This window comes from Mustela putorius, unplaced genomic scaffold (genome assembly GCF_011764305.1).
Source record: "Mustela putorius furo isolate JIRA1106 unplaced genomic scaffold, ASM1176430v1.1 tig00003898_pilon_pilon_pilon, whole genome shotgun sequence".
NCBI classification, from domain to species: domain Eukaryota; kingdom Metazoa; phylum Chordata; class Mammalia; order Carnivora; family Mustelidae; genus Mustela; species Mustela putorius.
The window spans coordinates 10,399,180-10,418,245 of record NW_025422047.1 but is presented as its reverse complement, the minus strand read 5'-3'; the positions used below and the strand labels follow the sequence as shown (position 1 = coordinate 10,418,245).

Genomic DNA, 19,066 nt, shown 5'->3' with positions numbered 1-19,066 from the left:
ACACGTGGGGCTGCGAGCCACGCTTCAGCCCGAGCGGATATGGGGCGGAGGTTCGCAGGCCGAGTGCGCTGCGTGGGGCGGGGCTTCCTGAGCTAGGCGTTGGGTCGGGCGGGGAGAAAGTAGGCCGGGTCACGTGGGCAGGGTGGGGGTGGAGGGGTGCGGCTGGCGATGTGGCGTTCTCGCGGGTTAGAGCACGTGACTTGGCGGAGTGACCTCATGCGGGGACCGTTTGGGACGCCGGCAAACTCGCCCAAGGGGAACGGTAGGGGATGGAGGGCGGGGTTTTGGGGGGCCGTAATGGTTTACTCTGTTCTGTATTATCAGGACTCTGGTACTTCTGTATTATCAGTACTTGGCCCTTTTACTCAGGATTTATCCCCCAGTAGCCAGCTATGTAGACACGAGTTGTTCACCTATAAGGTAAAGTCGGGTACAAACGTAACTTTAAGAAACCCCCTTCCAACTGTACCCTCACCGCAAACCCCTCCCGTAGAAACTAGCAGCCACATCCCGTGTGTCCTAAAACTTCAGTCCTGTTCGTTTCCCACAGAAATATTGAATGGGAAGATGACAATAGTTTGGAAATTTTGGAGAAACCGAAAATCACAAACTGTGGAGTTGGATCAGAGACTAAGAGACTGGGAAATGCACATACTGTGAACATTTCTCCCTCTGGACGTTTCCCCAGTATACTACTGGCTTATGAAAGAATAGGGCAGGAAGCCTGGGCATTAAACTCATTCTCCCCAGTTCCACTGTCTGTCTACAGTCCTCCCCACCAGTCCTGAGGAATTCACTGGATAAAGGAGAAATGCTTAGGAAATATCACAGGAAAGGACTGTTTGTAAATTTTATTATGTGATTCTCTCCAGTTGGTGCTCATAGCAAAACGGAGCTGAGTCTGGAACTTCGGACTAGCTTCCCCCTCAATATAGACCTGATGGGAAGGCAATGAACCTCAGTGCCATCCTCACAGTTTTTGCCAAAACAAAGTATCACTTGAACTACTATTGCTTAAAATGTACCAAACTTGTGGGACGCCTGGGTGGCTCAGTTGGTCAAGCAGCTGCCTTTGGCTCAGGTCATGATCCCAGCGTCCTGGGATTGAGTCCCCCATCAGGCTCCTTGCTCAGCAGGGAGCCTGCTTCTCCCTCTGCCTCTGCTGCCACTCTGCCTGCCTGTGCTCTCTCTCTCTGACAAATAAATAAAATTTAAAAAAAGGAAAAGTACCAAACTTAAATAAAAGTGATAAATAAAACTTCATAATCCTTTAGCAAATTTAAAATTGGTATCACCTGACCACAAACAGAAAGTAACTTTAAAAGTCAAAAATCAATACAGTGAAAATGAAATATGTTATCAGATTCTACCAAAATAATATCATTGTCATAGATGCTGAGCCTGGGGCCTGCCCTCTCTATCTTAAAAAGATAAATTAACAAGTTTTAGAGAGGTAATATGGCATATGTCTTTGAAACTAAAACTTTCTCTTGATACAGATTAACAATAATTTTTATATTTTCAGTGCTACTTAATGCTATGTCTCCATACTACCTAAAATTATTTCTTATACCGCAAGTGCCATATGTCCCACCCTTTGGTACATACTAAATGTACTAGATCAACATTGGTGGCCCATATAACTTTGTACAAATCCTGACTCTGCTACATACTGGATTTGATTTTAGACCCTTATTTCCTCCATGTTTCAATTCCTTTATATGAAAAATGGGAATAATCTCTAACCCTTCGTATTGTGGAAGAGATTAATGCAATACCAAAGGGTTGGCCCATAGTAGGCATTCGGTTAATGTCTCCTCCATCTCCCTTCTTCCAAGTCCTAAAACTTCCTTTTCTTTCTCTAAATTCCTCTAACCCTCCTGAGCCAATATCTGAAATGGCCTCTAATGATCCTTTCCTCCTGGTATTTATATCCTAGAGGAGTCCTTGCCACACTGAATCAAGGTTGGTCTGCGACCAATAGAATATGGCAGAAATGATGATATATCACTTTTTTTTTAGTATTTTATTTCAGAGAACGAGAGAGAACGTGAGTTGGGAGAGGAGCAGAGGGAGAGGGAGAAGCAGGCTCCCCACTGAGCGGGAGCCTGATAGGAGACTCCAGGATCATGACCTGAGCCAAGGGCAGACATTTAACTGACTGAGTCACCTAGGTCCCCCTGATACGTCACTTCTGATGCTAAATCATAAAAGACATTGTGGCTTCCTCTTTCCTCTCTCTCTTGGATCACTAGCTCTGGGGGAAGCCAGCTGCCATTTCATGAAAGGCCCATATGGTAAAGAACTGAATCTGTGGCTAATAGCCAAGGGGAAGGGAAAATACCTCCATTTAAACTCATCACAAAATTGAGAGGAAATAAATTACAGAGATGAGGCTCTGAAACAGAGAAGGATGTAAGGCAAAATTTAAAGACCCCAGACACATCAGAAAATGAGGAAACTAACTTGAAGGGTGGGGACATCACCTGCAGACCTGCAGCAGCAGTTTGACCACAACTCTTAAGCAGAATTTGGGCTGTCTAGTCTACCACTCTAAGGTTCCCAATGAAGCCAAGCCACTTGGGTTCCTTTGCATGTAAAGAGACTACAGAACCAGCCCCATGAAGAAAACGGAGCCACATTGTGAGTGAAATAGTATAGGGTGAGGAAGCAAGTTCTCTTGGGCACCTGCTACCTGCTTATCAACTCCAGCATTTCAGGTGGGTGAGAGAGTAGAACAGCCTTATAACCAGTCTCCTCTTATCAACTTACCCCACCCTACCCCCATGACTAAGAGTCTGTTTCCAATCCTGTCAGAACTTGGACTGGTTGCCACACCCCTCCGTCTAATTTTCCCAGGAGTTGCCAAAAAAATTCACTCATTCTTTCATCACATACTGTGTTGTGCACCAACTATGTGCCAGCTATTGTTTAGACATTAGGTATACAGTGACAAAAAAAGCAAAAAAAAAAATATACACACACACACACACACATATATATAACATATAGTGTAGAAAGGAAACAGCTTGTATATATATATATATGCAAATTGATTGTGAGAGAAGATAACAGATTCTACGCAAGGATGATATTCAAAATATTTAACAGGGTACACAGCATAAGCACCTACCCAACAAAACAGGACTCAGTATAATCTGAGTGAATACTATCTGTGAACAGTTTTTCTACCTGTCCTGGTAAGGAATCCTAGTACTGCTAGTTCTGTGAAGGGAGTATACCTGTAGACCCTAATTTTGATTAGGAAAGTGAAGCAAGTAACATTTGAGCTGAGGCAAAAAGGAGGAGTCAGCCAGGCCAATGGAAGAGAGGCAGGGAGAACATTTCAGGGAAGGGGATATCATATGTGAAGGCCCTAAGGTCCTGCTCCCTGAGGCTAGCCTATCAAGAACCACAAGGTAACAGGGAATGCCCACCCCACCCCGCCCTGTCTCTTATCTTTGTTTCATCCTCTCAGTCCCAGATCCCTTGACATGACAGGAAATGGCCACCTCTGGTACCTCCCCTCACATCTCATAGCTTGCTTGAGAGATATCTGAATCTCTTTAGTTTTAGTTTTTAAAATCCAGGATAGGTTGGGTATCTAACCTTATGATAAGGAGGTAGGTGTGAGGTAGGATATAGTGGCAAGATATAAATAGCCCCACATGATGAGCATGTGAAGGAACAGGTTTATCAAAGAAAGGGAATTTGTTCCCCAAGAAAGGAAAATAGAGACAGATAAAACAAAAGATGTCCAATACATGAAAGAGAGAAGATAGCTACTTGAGCTGAAATGATGGCAGCAGAAATGGCAGTGTGCAGCATCAAGATATATTTTGGAGACTTGTTGAGAAAGGAAGATACTATATATTCCTGAGTTCATTCATTTCTTCATCAAATTTTAAGTGTACATCTATTATGTGCCAGACACTGCTAGGCACTGAGTATTCAGTGATGGACAAAATAGACATGGTCTCTGACCTCAGGAAGTTAATATTTTAGTGGAGGAAACTGACAACTCACAAGTAATCCAAACAATATAAAATTACAACTTGCACTAAGTGCTAAAAGAGAAAACGAAAGTTCAAGGATGAAGATTAATGGAAGCGATCCAGTTCTGTGGTGACATTTAAACTGAGGCCTGGAGCCAGTTGCAGGAAAAACAGAAGAGAGTTCCAGCAATATGACTGAATCCCTAACATTCTTTACATCCCTTCTTATGAAGGAAAAGCAGTGCAGCTTTAGGAAATTCTCCCCCTCCACCCTATATTCCAAGGGTGGTCCTGGAAGGGCTAAGTCAATCAAAGTAAACTCATCCCTCTTAATACTGATTGTTTGCATAGTATTCACCTAGTGAATGTTATTGATTCAGGAGTTAGCATGGGACCTAACTTGGCCTGCTCAGACCAAACAGAGGGGGGTTTTGTTCCATTATAAGAGTATGCATGGTGTTCTGTCTCACTGACTTGAACAAAGAAGTAAAGAATTCCTACCACTCTTGGCTTCTGTGACCTAGAAGGGCCAGCTTTAGGTTGAAGCAAAATGAATGGTAGAAGGAATCTTGGTTTTTGATGATGCCCTTGGACCACTGGATGTATCAGCTGTAACATCTGTTCTACCTCTGAGCTTCCAGCTATGAGAATCATATGTTTTTGTCTAAGCTGCCTTGAGTCGGATTTTTGTTTCTTCAGCCAAATACATTTTAATCAATATACAAGCAAAAGAAACAGTATATGCTAAGGCCCTGAAGTGGGGAAAGCTTGAATATTAGATGCATATAAGGGATCGCATAATGAAACGATCCAGGTTATCTTAAAATGCAACCAGCCTTCCACATGCATACCAAGCTTCCAGTCAGCGTTTCAGTGCTTTCCTTGTGGAAAGAGGTGGATACTTAAGGATCATCAAGCATTGGAGGAAACACTCAATATAAAATTAAGACACAACAAAACAGAAAGTAAAGTATCCAAGGATACAGAAACAATTATAGGAACAAAGGAAAATGGGAGAGAAACTATAATTAGTATCCTTAAAGATGAAGAAGATATTGAATAAAAACAGGTAGCTATAAAAAACAAACATTCAGAGAATAATAAAGAGCTTTTAGAAATTAAAACTATGATAGCTGAAAGAAAAAAAGAGTTGGAAGGTAAAAACTGAAAAAATATTACAGGAAATTGGACAAAAAAGATAGTAGTGGATAGTAGAAGAAGAAAAAATAAGGAAATTAAAGAATCCATTCAAGAGGTCCAACATCTGAATTATATGAATTTCAGAATGAGAGGAAAGTAAAACAAAAATAAAGGGGACTCACTGAGTGGCCAGCATAAGGAATAAGAACAGATCCATTTCGCCACATATCAGAACACTGGAGTCAAAAAGAGGACCCTTGGGGCTTCTAAGACACAACATAGAACACACAGAAAGGGTGAAGAATCAGAATGACTTCAGACTTGTCAGCAACAATACTAGAAGCCAGAAGACAATAGAGCAATATTACCAAATATTTGAAGAAAAATAACAACCTAGATTTTTTTCACCCAGCTGAGCTATTAATTAAGTCTGAGAACAGAATAAAGACATACAGAGTTGAAAAAGACTTACCTACCATGCACCCTTTTCTACAAAATATTGAAGGTGTACTCTACCAAAATGAGGCATAAACCAAGGGAAAAAAAAATCACAGGATCCAGGAAAAAGAGTATCTTACATAGGAGATAAGTAAAAGGCTACTGGTGAAGGGAGATCCCAGGATGATAGCTTTGCATCAGGCTTAGAGAGCAACCATTTCAGATTAGAACAGGAGGATGAAAGGCTCAGGAGCCATGTATCTAAGTGGAAAAAATGGAAACTGATAAAACTGATAAATTACCTGATTGTATTTGAATATATTGAGAGATTTCTACTTCTAGAAGACAGTATGAAAATAAATTGATAATAAGTACATAAGCAACTAAGTAAAAAACCAAATAGATAATTTGGGGGGAAGCATACAAGAAAGGAAATGTAAACAGTACACTAACTGTCACAGCTGGTAAATAACATTTACACACTCATAAAATATAAACATTCAATATTGATCTAACCAAAATAACACTGCACTAGAAGGATGGAAGGAGAAAGTACATGCGTATTTATGGGAAAGATGAGAGAGTTAAGTCCTCATTTTTAAAATAGAAATCAGTGGCTAATATCAGTTAAAAATCCAGAAATGGCATGATATGTAGAAAAAGCAACAAATGTCAGAAGAAGCAGCTAAAGGAGTTTTAATCTTTAAGCAGTGGGAAACCAAGTGGGATAATTATTTTTTTGTGTTTATTTTTTAAGATTTTCATTTATTTATTTGACAGACATAGATCACAGGTAGGCAGATAGAGAGGAGGGGAAGCAGGCTCCTTTTTGAGCAGAGAGCCTGATGTGGGGCTTAATCCCAGGACCCTGGGATCATGACCTGAGCTGAAGGCAGAGGCTTAACCCACCAAGCCACCCAGGTGCCCCTTTGTTATGTTTTATTTTTATTTTTATTTTTATTTTTATTATTTTTTAAAGATTTTATTTCTTTATTTGACAGACAGAGAGCACAAGTAGGCAGAGAGGCAGGCAGAGAGAGACGGGGTAGCAGGCTCCCTGCTGAGCAGAGAGCCGGATGTGGGGCTCGGGCTCGATCCCAGGACCTTGGCAGAGGCTTAACCCACTGAACCACCCAGGCACCCCTAACCTTTTTTTTTATTTTTATTTTTTTTTAAGTCCTTTGTTATGTTTTGTATAGAACTTGTATGTTCATGTGTAACTTCCATAAGAACAAATAAATAGTAAGTTACAACCCCAACCATGGTTTCAAATGAAATAGTTTAGGAGGAGAGAGTAGAATGTGAAGGAATCTAGGTACCGATTTCTTAGGAACTCATTTACATGTCACTAATTGTCAGAGAAGTATCTCCTTCCCCTCTAGCCCGTACTCCCAGTGGGAAATACATCTGAGTTGAGAAAACAGAGCGTTGACAGGAAGAGAAAAAAAAGAGAAGAGGAAGAGGAAGAACTTCTGGGAGCATATCCAAAGACTGGGATACACAGGAAAGGGGAAGAATCCATATAAAACATGGCTAAGTTTATCCCCATAAGGGTTGGTGGCTTTGCATTGGAATCAGATTTTAACTTCTGGGAGACCCAAGGCCAACTGAGGTCTCCATTCTTGAAAAGCTACTAAATATGGGCCAGGAAATATCTGAGGAGGGGAACTAAGGTACTTTTCACTTTCACCTTGAGCTTCTCCTGGGTTGGACGATAATGTCTCATTCCTGAACACTGGTGTTCCTGAATGGCTTCTTGCCTCCATTGAATATCTCCTCTCTGTCTGACCAACCTCTATTAACATCTTGTAAGCAAAGCTAGGATCTCCGAGCAGCATTTCCTCCAGATAGCTCTGCTTCTCCCTTGGTTTAGCTGAATTGGCATTTGCCTTATACATAAATTCTGTTTCTTCTTCTCTGCTTTGGGAGACACCAGGGTTGAATAAGCAAGTTTCCCTGATAGCGTATAGTCCCTTCCCAGTTCAGTTTTCTTTTCTGCTTCCCACTCCCTCCCTACTCCGTGTTTACTAAAACTCTCAACTACTGCATAGTTCTGTCAACCATCTCTACTTTAGCAGTCAGTTTATCTATTCCCTTCAAGTGTTCCCTTTCTCCCTCAGCACTTTGGGTAAAAGTTCAAAGGCAAGGAGCTAATACATAACAGAATCTAGGCTACTCTTTGCTACCCTGCTGGAAAATATGTATGGCCCTCTTCCTGCTAAGACATGGCTTCAAGGTTTTGTGCTGGGGTCATCTATTAAAGTATACCATCAACACAGCAATACCAGTACCCTTGGAGAACATATGATTCTCAGTAAATTGAGCCCTCTCAGTGCAGACTGACACCTCAAAGCCAAAGGGCTGCAGGCCCAGCAGACTCTGGTAAAAAGGAGAGAAACATACCTCTGTCTACTGGAAAGGATTACCAAGTCCAGAACATGTAGTGGTGAGATGAATGGGGGGACGGAAGGATGAGAAGACTTAAAACAATATTGTGAAGCAGGAATACGTGCACATTTAGAAAATGTCTTCTTCCCTCTCTTCCGTATACCTTGATGCAGAACTTGTCCTGATGTAGAAGAATGAGGTGACATGACTTAATGAGTATGAAAAAAAACACAAGCTCTAGAGACAGCTGACCTGAGTTCAAATCCCAGCCAGACCACTCACTGGGATTCTTATGTGGCATGGATTCCTTTGGAAGTTTAGAAAAGATCATAGGTGACTTCTCAGAATAATGTATATTTTAAAAAATACACCCATGATATTGTACACCCATTTTCATGGCAGCATTAATTCACAATAGCCAAAAGGTGGAAATAACCAAAGTGGCCATTAATAGATGAATGGACAAGGAAAATGTGGTATATACATAAAATAGAATCTTACTCTGCCTTAAAAAGGAAAGAAATTTTGATACATGGTACAACATGGATAAACCTTAAGGACGTTCTTCTTCTTTTTTTTTTTTTTTTTTAAGATTTTATTTAGGGCACCTGGGTGGTGCAGTGGATTAAGCCTCTGCCTTTGGCTCAAGTCATGATCTCAGGGTTCTGGGATCGAGCCCCACATCGGGCACTCTCCTCAGTGGGGAGCCTGCTTCCCCCTCTCCCTCTCTCTCTGCCTACTTGTGATTTCTCTCTGTCAAATAAATAAATAAATTCTTTTAAAAAAATAAAGATTTTATTTATTTGACAGAGCAGAGACAGCGAGAGAGGGAATACAAGCAGGGAGAGTGGTAGAGGGAGAAGCAGGCTTCCCACTGAGCAGGGAGCCCCATGCAGGCCTCAGTCCCAGAACCCTGGGATCATGACCTGAGCCCAAGGCAAATGCTTAACAATTGAGCCACCCAGGCGCCCCTTAAGGACATTCATTATTCTAAGTGAAATAAGTCAGTCACAAAAAGATACATACTGTCTGATTCCACTTATGAGGTATCTAGAGTAGTCAAATCCACAGAATCAAAAAAGGGTGGTCACCAGTGACTAGGAGGAGAGGAAAATGGGGAGTTGTTCAATAGGCAGAAAGTTTCAGTTTTGCCAGATGAAGTGTTCTGGAGATTGATTGTACAACACTGTAAAGGTAATGAACACTAGTAAACTGTACACTTAAAAATGATGAAGATAGTAAATTTAGCTATATGTGTTTTACCACAGTTAAAGCATTGTTTTTTGTTTTTTTTTTTTTTTAAAGATTTTATTTATTTATTTGACAGAGAGAGATCACAAGTAGGCATAGAGGCAGGCAGAGAGAGGGGGGGGGAAGCAGGCTCCCTGCTGAGCAGAGAGCCCGACGCGGGACTCGATCCCAGGACCCTGAGATCATGACCTGAGCCGAAGGCAGCGGCCCAACCCACTGAGCCACCCAGGCGCCCCTAAAGCATTGTTTTAATTTAAAAAACGTGCATGGGATCACCCTTGCACACCCAGTGCAACTGTGCATCATGGCCAGGCCAAGTGCCAACCCTGCCCACCCCTGTGCCACAGCACAGCTGTGCATCACAAAAGGGCACTACCCCCCCCCTTACCCCCCAATGCCACAGATACACCTAGTCCTAGTGGTCAGAGGGAATTTTGCTCCTGGGCTCCACATGCTGTCTACTACACAAGGTTACTCCTTCAAGCCTAGGAGAAGTAGTTGATTTGACTAATATAGAGAAAAAGTGAGTCAAAATGAGACGGGCATATATTCCAAATGAAAGGATAAGTCAAAACATGAGAAAAAGGCATCATGAAACAAAGATAAGCAATCTACCTGATAGCGTTCAAAGTAGTGGCCGTAAAGATGCTCACTGAACTTGGGAGAAGAATGGATGAACACAGTGAGATCCTCAACAAAGATAGGAAATAGAAGAAATTTTCAAGCAGGGGCACCTTGCTGGCTCAGAGAATATGACTTGATGTCAAAGTTATGAGTGTGAGTCCAACATTGGGCATAGAGCTCACTTAAAAAAAAAAAAGTTATGTCAGTTATATCTCAATAACAAAATGTTTTTAAAAGTTTCAAACAGGGGGCGCCTGGGTGGCTCAGTGGGTTAGGCCGCTGCCTTCGGCTCAGGTCATGATCTCAGGGTCCTGGGATCGAGTCCCGCATCGGGCTCTCTGCTCAGCGGGGAGCCTGTTTCCTCCTCTCTCTCTCTCTGCCTGCCTCTCTGCCTACTTGTGATCTCTCTCTGTCAAATAAATAAATAAAGTCTTAAAAAAAATTAAAAAAAAAAGTTTCAAACAAGTTGCAGAGCTGAAGAAAACAATAAACACTAAAGGGGTTCAAAGCAGAGTGGATAAAGCTGAAGACTGGGTCAGTGAGCTGAAATGCAAAGCAATAGAACTCACCTAGACAGAGCAGCAAAACGAAAAAAGAATTTTTAAATGTATTTAATTTTTTAAAAGATTTTATTTACTATTTGACAAAGACACAGCAGAGGGAACACAAGCATGGGGAGTGGGAGAGGGAGAAGCAGATCTCCTCCTGCCAAGCAGGGAGTCCAGTGTAGGGCTCAATCCCAGCATCCTGGGAAAATGACCCAAGCTGAAGGCAGACACCCAATGACTGAGCCACACAGTCACCCCAGAAAAAGAATTTTTAAAAATTAAGGTAACTGGGGCGCCTGGGTGACTCAGTGGGTTAAAGCCTCTGCCTTTGGCTCAGGTCATGATCCCAAGGTCCCAAGTAGGCTCTCTGCTCAGCAGGGAGCCTGCTTCCCTTCCTCTCTCTCTCTGCTTGCCTCTCTGCCTACTTGTGATCTCTGTCTGTCAAATAAAATCTTAAAAAAAAAAATCAAGGTAACTTAAGGATCCTTTCAGACAACATCAAGCAGAATAACATTTGCATAACAGGGGTCCCAGAAGAAGAGAAAGTGAAAGAGCCATAAACTCATAGGAAAAGATAATGGCTGAAAATTGACCTAATTTGGTGAAGGAAACAGACATACGGGTCCAGGAAACCAGAGAGTCCCAAAGATACCCACACCAAGATATGTTATAATTAAATGGCAAAAGTTAAAGAGAGAATCCCAAAAGCAGCAAGAGAAAAACAACTTATTACATACAAAGGAAACTCCATAAAGCTGTCAGATTTTTCAGCAGAAACTTGACAAGCTAGAATAGACTAGCATAAGATATCCAAAATAATGCAAGGATAAAACTTCCAACCAAGAATTCTCTACCTTGCAAGATTTTCATTGAGAATTGAAGGAGAAATTAAGAGTTTTCCAATAAGCAAAAGCTAAAGGAGTTCATCATCACCAAACTGTCTTTTTTTTTTTCCTAAAGATTTTTATTTATTTATTTGACAGAGATCACAAGTAGGCAGAGAGGCAGGCAGGGGGGGCGGGGGAAGCAGGCTCCCTGCTGAGCAGAGAGCCCAATGCGGGACTCGATCCCAGGACCCTGGGATCATGACCTGAGCAGAAGGCAGAGGGTTAAAGCCCACTGAGCCAGCCAGACGTCCCACCACCAAACTGTCTTAAGCTTTAAAGAGACTTCTTTATTTTTATTTATTTATTTATTTATTTTTTTAAGTTTTATTTATCTATTTGAGAGAGAGAGAGAATGAGAGGGAGGGCATGAGGGGGAGAGGTCAGAGGGAGAAGCAGACTCCCGGCTGAGCAGGGAGCCGATGTGAGACTCCATCCCGGGACTCCAGGATCATGACCGGAGCCGAACGCAGTTGCCTAACCAACTGAGCCACCCAGGCGCCCCCTTTATTTTATTTTTTTTTTGTAAAGATTTTATTTATTTGATAGAGATCACAAGTAGGCAGAGAGGCAGGGGGGGGTGGTGGGGGGAGAGCAGGCTCCCTGCTGAGCAGAGAGCCCAATGTGGGGCTTGATCCCAGGACCCTGGGATCATGACCAGAGCCGAAGGCAGAGGCTTTAACCAACTGAGCCACCCAGGCGCCCCAAAGGGACTTCTTTAAACTGAAAAGAAATGGCACTAATAACAAGGACAATATGCAAAAGTAAAAAATCCCAGGAAAAAATACATAGTAAATGTAGTGGATCAATCATTTATTTAGCAAGCATGATGTTTAAAAGACAAAAATAGTCGGGGCACCTGGGTGATGCAGTTGGTTAAGGGTCCGATTCTTGATTTTGGCCCAGGTTGTAGTCTCAAACTTGTGAGACTGAGCCCCATGTTGGGCTCTGCTCTCAGCGCAGAGTCTACTTAAGACTGACTCTCCTGGGGCACTTGGGTGGCTCAGTTGGTTAAGCGTCTGCCTTTGCTTCAGGTCATGGTCCCTGGGTCCTGGGATTGAGCCCAGCATCAGGCTTCCTGCTAAGTGGGAAGCCCGATTCTCCCTCTCCCACTCCCACTCTTCTCATCTCTCTCTCTGTCGAATAAATAAAATCTTAAAGGAAAGAAAAAGGGGATAGAATACACTGGCCTTCAGCAATACACTAGACCAGACGGATTTCATAGATATATATACAACATTCCATCAAAAGCAGCAGAATAAGCATTCTTCTCACATGGAACATTCTCCAGGATAGATCCCATGTTAGGCCACAAAATTCAAGAAGACTGAAATCATATCAACCATCTTCTCTGGCTACAGTGGTATGAAACTAGAAACCAATTACCAGAAGAAAACTGAAAAACCACTAAAATGTTGAGATTAAACAACATGCTAATGGGGTCACCTTGCTGACTCAGTTGGTAGTGCAGGTAGTGCAGGTTTTGAGTTCAAGCCCCACAGTGGATGTAGAGATTACTTAAAAATAAAATCTTTAAGAAAAAGCAAACACCATGCAAATGAACAACAAATAGGTCACCAAAAAATCAAAGAAGAAATTAAAAAATACCTAGAGACAAATGAAAATGGAAATAAAACACACCAAAATTTTTGGGAGAAGCAGCAAAATGGTTCTAAGAGGGAAGATCATAGCAATATGGGTTTACTTCAAGAAACAAGAAAATTATCAAGTAAACAATTTAGCTTTACATGTAAAGGAGACAGAAAAAGAACAAAGGAAACCCAAAGTCAGTAGAAAAAAAGGAAATACTAAAGATCATAGTGCAAATAAATGGAGAATAAAAAAAAGAAAAAGAGGGGCATCTGGGTGGCTCAGTCAGCTTCTGACTCTTGATTTCGGCTCAGGTCATGATCTCAGGGTCATGGGACTGAACCCCATGTCAGGCTCTGAGCTGAGCATGGAGACTGGTTGGGATTCTCTTTCTCCCTCTCCCCCTCCTCCCACCTCTCTCTCGCAAAAAAAAAAAAAAAATTCGTTAATATTTTATTTATTTGACAGAGATCACAAGCAGGCAGAGAGGCAGGCAGTGGAGGAGGGGGAAGCAGGCTCCCCACGGAGCAGAGAGCCCAGTGCTAGGCTGGATCCCAGGACTCTGTGATCATAACTCGAGCTGAAGGCAGAGGCTTAATCCTCTGAGCCACCCAGGCACCCCCCCCCCAATTTTTTTTTTTTTTAAATAAAAACACCAGTAAGGTATATGTGCTGCCGAAGCGAGCACAAAACACCACTAAGGTAAATGAAAGAAAAGAAAAGAAAGAAAAAGTGTGTGCCTGAGTTGCTCAGTCATTAAGCACCTGCCTTCTGCTCACATCATGATTCCAGGATCCTGGGATAGAGCCCAGCATCGGGCTCCCTGCTTAGTGGGGACCCTGCTTCTCCCTCTCCCACTCCCCTTGCTTCTATTCCCTCTTTTGAGGCCTCTCTCTCTCTCTGTCAAATAAATAAATAAAAATCTTTTTTAAAAATCAAGGAAACTAAGAGCTGGAAAGATAAACAAAATTGACATATCTCTAGCTAGACTAATGAAGAAAAAAAGAGTGCTAATAAAATTATAAAGAGAGGTTACAACTGACAGCACAGAAATACAAAGGATCATAGTAACCACTATAGGCAAACAAATTGAATATAGAAGAAATGGAGAAATTCCTAGAAACATACACTGAATCATGAAGAAATAGAAAGTCTGAATAGACCAATTACTAATAAGGAGAATGAATCAGTAATCAAAAAGCTCCCAACAAATGAAGGTCCAGGATGAGCTGGCTTCACTGAATTTTACCAAACATTTAAGAAAAAGTTAATAACTATCCTCAAACTTCTCCAAAAATATCAAAGAGGAAGGAATATTTTCAGACTCATTTTATGAGGGCAGCACCATCCCCATACCAAAACCAGACAAGCCACCCCACTCACACCTGCACACACACATATTAAAGGCTAATATAATTGATGAACACAGATGCAAAAAATCTCAACCAAATATTAGCAAATTTAATTCTATAATGGATTAAAATAATAATATACCATGTTCAAGTGGAATTTATTCCAAGGATGCAAAGATAGTTCAGAATCCACAAATCAACCAAATACTATACCACATTAATAAAATGAAGGATAAAAATCATGATCATCTTTATAGATGCAGAAAAGGCATTTGAAAAAAATACAACATCCATTTATAATAAAAACTTAGCAAAGATGGTTTAGAGCGAACATACCTAAACATAATAAGGGCCATATATGACAAATCACAGAAAACTTCATACTCAGTGGTGGAAAGCAGAAAGCTTTTCCTTTAAGGACAGGAACAAGACAAGGCCATATATGACAAATCACAGAAAACTTCATACTCAATAGTGGAAAGCAGAAAGCTTTTCCTTTAAGGACAGGAACAAGACAAGTGCATCAGGCACCCCGTGTGTGTGTGTGTGTGTGTGTGTGTGTGTGTGTGTGTATGACATAATGTATTATTTGCTTCAGGTGTACAGGTCTTTGAATCATAGGGCTTACACATTTCACAGCACGCACCATGGCACATACCCTCCCCAATGTCCATAACCCAGCCACCCTATCCCTTACCCACCTGCCCCCCAGCAAACCTCAATTCATTTCATGAGATTGAGTCTCTTACAGTTTGTCTTCCTCCTGATCCCATCTTGTTTCATTTTTTCCCTCCCTGCCCCAATGACCCCCAGCTCTGCCTCTCAGATTCCTCATATCAGAGAGATCATATGATAATTGTCTTTCTCTGACTTATTTCACTTAGCATGATACCCTCTAGTTCTATCAATGTTGTTGCAAATAAGAATGCCCACTCTTGCCACTTTTATTCAACATGGTATTGGAAGTCCTAGACACAGGAATTAGGCAAGAAAAAGAAGTAAAAGGCATCTAAATTAGAAAGGAAGAAGTAAAATTATGATGACTTGTAGGTTACTTGATACTGTATACATAAAAAACTCAAAAGATTCTACCAAAAAACGTTAGAATAAGTGACTTAAGTGAACAGGATACAAAATCAACATACAGAAATCCATAGTGTTTCTATATACTAATAGTGAATTATCAGAAAGAAATTAAGAAAATCCCATTTACAAATACATCCAAAAAAGTAAAATACAGACATAAATTGGGGAGCCTAGGTGGCTCAGTTGTTAGGTGTCTGGCTTCAGCTCAAGTCATTTTCCCAGGATCCTGGGATTGAGCCCAATATCAGGTTCCCTGCTCAGTGGGAAGCCTGCTTCTCACTCTCCCACTCCCCCTGCTTATGTTCCCTCTCTCACTCTCTCTCTCTCTGTCAAATAAATAAATAAATAAACAGACAGACATAATTTTAACCAAAGAGGTGGAAGACCTATACACTGAAAACTGGAAGAAACTGATGAAAGAAGTGGAAAAAGATACAGATAAATGGAAAGATACTCTGTGTTCATGGATTGAAAGAATTATATTGTTAAAATGTCCATACCACCCAAACTATAGATTCAATGCAGTCCCTATCAAAATTCCAATGGTGTTTTTCACAGAACAAATTTAGAAATAATTTTAAAATCTGCATGAGACCAAATAGCCAAATAGCCAAAGCAATCTTAAGAAAGAACAAAGCTGGAGGTATCAGCTCTCTGATTTCAAACTACAAAGCTATGGTTATCAAAACAGTATGATACGGGGCGCCTGGATGGCTCAGTGGGTTAAGCCGCTGCTTTCAGCTCAGGTCATGATCTCAGGATCCTGGGATCGAGTTCCACATCAGGCTCTCTGCTCAGCAGGGAGCCTGCTTCCTCCTCTCTCTCTCTGCCTGCCTCTCTGCCTACTTGTGATCTCTCTCTGTCAAATAAATAAAATCTTTTAAAAAAAAAAGTATGATACGGACACAAAAACAGACACACAGATCAATGGAACAGAATTGAGAGCTGTGAACTAAACTCACATATATATGGACAATTAATGCATTACAAAGGAGCCAAGAATATACTATGGTGAAAGGACAGTCTCTTCAATATATGGCATTGGGAAAACTGGATCACTATCTTTTTTTTTTTTTTTTAGATTTTGTTTATTTATTTATTTGACAGATAGAGACCACAAGTAGGCAGATAGGCAGAGAGAGAGAGAGAGAGAGAGGAGGAAGCAGGCTCCCCGCTGAGCAGAGAGCCCGATGCGGGGCTCGATTCCAGGACCCTGGGATCATGACCTGAGCTGAAGGCAGAGGCTTTAACCCACTGAGCCACCCAGGTGCCCCTGGATCACTATCTTATACCATACACAAAAACTAACTCAAAATGGATTAAAGACTTGAATGTTATACCTAACCACAAAATTCCTAGAAGAAAACATAGGCAACTTGCCTTTGATCTTAGCGATAATTTTGTGGATCAGACTTAAAAGTCAGGAGAAACCAATGCAAAAATAAAGATTACTTCAAACTAAAATGCTTTTGCATATTGAAAGAAACATCTTCAAAATGAAAATGCAACCTACTAAATGGGAGATTTCTGCAAATCATATATCAGACCAGGGATTAATTACAAAATATATAAAGAACTCAACAGCACAATAAAAAACAAAGAACCTGATTAAAAAATAGGCAGAGGATCTGAATAGACATTTAGGATATCCACAGATATGTGCCACCATCATCACCGTCAATTTTAGAACATTTTCATTACAATGGTCAATTCTTATTCTTCATTTTACTTGGCCTATTGACTGCAGGTGACATAGTTGTTCAATCCCTGTCTCTTTGAAATGTTGTTTTCAGCACTGCACACACTCTTGGTGTTCTTTCTTCCCCACTGGCCACCATCTTTCAATTGGCTTTGCTTTTCTTCCCCCTGACTTCCTTCTAGAGATTGGAGTACCCGAGGGTGTAACACTTTCCATTCCTCTTTATCTTCCTGGGTGATCTCATCTAGTCTCATAGCTTTAAAATACCATCTATATGTTTAGTACTATCAAGTCTACATCTCTAGCCCAGACATCTTTCACCATCTCTAAGTTTGTGTATACATTCTCATGTGGATTCTAACAGACAACTCAATATGTTCAGAACTAACCCTGTTCCACGTGCAGCCTTCCCTACCTCAGACAATGACAATTTCATCCCTCTAGTTGTTCTGGCCAAAAATGGTAGAGTCATCTTTGATGCCATTTCTCTCTCACGTACCACATTCAATCCATCAGCAAATTCTGTTGGCTCTACCCTCAAAATACTCAGAACCTTATCCCTTCTCCCACCTCATCTGTTACTGCCTGGTGCAAGCCGCCAGTATTTCTAGCTCAAATTATTGCAACAGCCTAACAGGCCATGCTGCTTTTTATCCTCGTCACTCTATAGTCTACACTTAACACAGCAACTACAGTGATCCTTTGAAAATGGAGGTAATTTCATATTACACCTCTGCTCAAAACCTTGCAGTGACTTTCCATTTCACTCAAAGTAAAAGCCAAAGTCCTTATAATGGCCCGCAAGGCCCTTCATCCCTTGATCTGTCCCTGCTCCATTACCTTCTTGACTTTGTCTGTTATAACTTTTCCCCTTTACTCACTTTGGTCCAGTTATGCAGGCCTCAACTTTTCCTTAAACACTCCAGGCACACTTCTGACTCAGAGTTTGCAGTGGTTAGTCCCTCTACCTAGAAAGCATTTCCTTTAGGGCATTGCTCAAATTTCATCTCCATAAGGCTTTCTCTTATCACCTTACTTAATATACAGTCAACCCTCTCCATCCTCCATCCTCTTCCTCCACTTCCAAACCCTCTTACCTTGTTCCACTTTTTCTTTTAGCTATAGCACTTATCATCTTTTAACATACCCTATATTTCTTTCTTTTTTAAGACTTTGTTTATTTCAGAAAGAGAGAGGACAATCCAGGGGGAGAAACAGAGGGAACAGGAGAAGACGACTCCTTGCTGAGCAAGGAGCCCAGCACAGGGTTTGATCCATGAACCCAGTGATCATGACTTGAGCTTAAGGCAGAGCCCAACCCACTGAGCTACCCAGGCGCCCCAACATACACTGTATTTCTTACGTTTATTTCTTAGGTTTGTTTATAGTGTCTCCTTCCCCTCTAGAATATAAGCTCTCCAGGGGGCACATGGGTGACTCAGTCAGTTAATCAACTGACTCTTGATCTCAGCTCAGGTCTCGATCTCAGGGTCATGAGTTTAAGCCCCTGATTGGGCTTCGCGCTAGGCATGGAGCTTACTTAAACAAACAAAAAACAAAACAAAAACAAAAGAAAAAGAAAAGAATGTAATCTCTGCAAAACAAGAAATCTGTTCAGTGATGTATCCCAAGGATATGGTACAATGTCTGGTACAGAGTAAGTGCTCAATAAATATTTGTTGAATGAATGAATGAAAAGTATGAGTGATAATACCTACTCTAAAGTTATTTTAGGAATTAAATAACATGCAGATGTTCTGTCACACAATAGACATCCAACATATGTTAGATTCCTACCCCTTCCCCAAATATCTTTCCCATTTCCCTCCTCTTATAGCACTGCTCCTGCCCTCTTCTCTAAATTTAATTTTCACCATTCTAGGCTCTCCTTTGAATTTAAATCCAGAAAAATCCAACAGAAGTCCACAGATGTCATCTGAGAAGAAAAGGAACCCTGGGAGACCAGATTTACCTACTGTCACACTCTTTATCAAATTAACAAATGGTCACCCACAGAAGCAGAAAGCCTTAAGGAGATGGACAAGTAAATGTTTTTGTTGTTGGAATTGGA

The 19,066-nt window shown here is 41.2% G+C and overlaps 1 long non-coding RNA gene across 1 annotated transcript; it reads left to right on the top strand.

Moving 5' to 3' along the window:
• The first annotated feature begins 116 nt into the window (after window positions 1-116).
• LOC123388315 lies at window positions 117-19,066 on the top strand. Its single transcript, XR_006602874.1, has 2 exons — window positions 117-262; window positions 18,878-19,066. It is a non-coding gene; the product is annotated as an uncharacterized LOC123388315 (long non-coding RNA).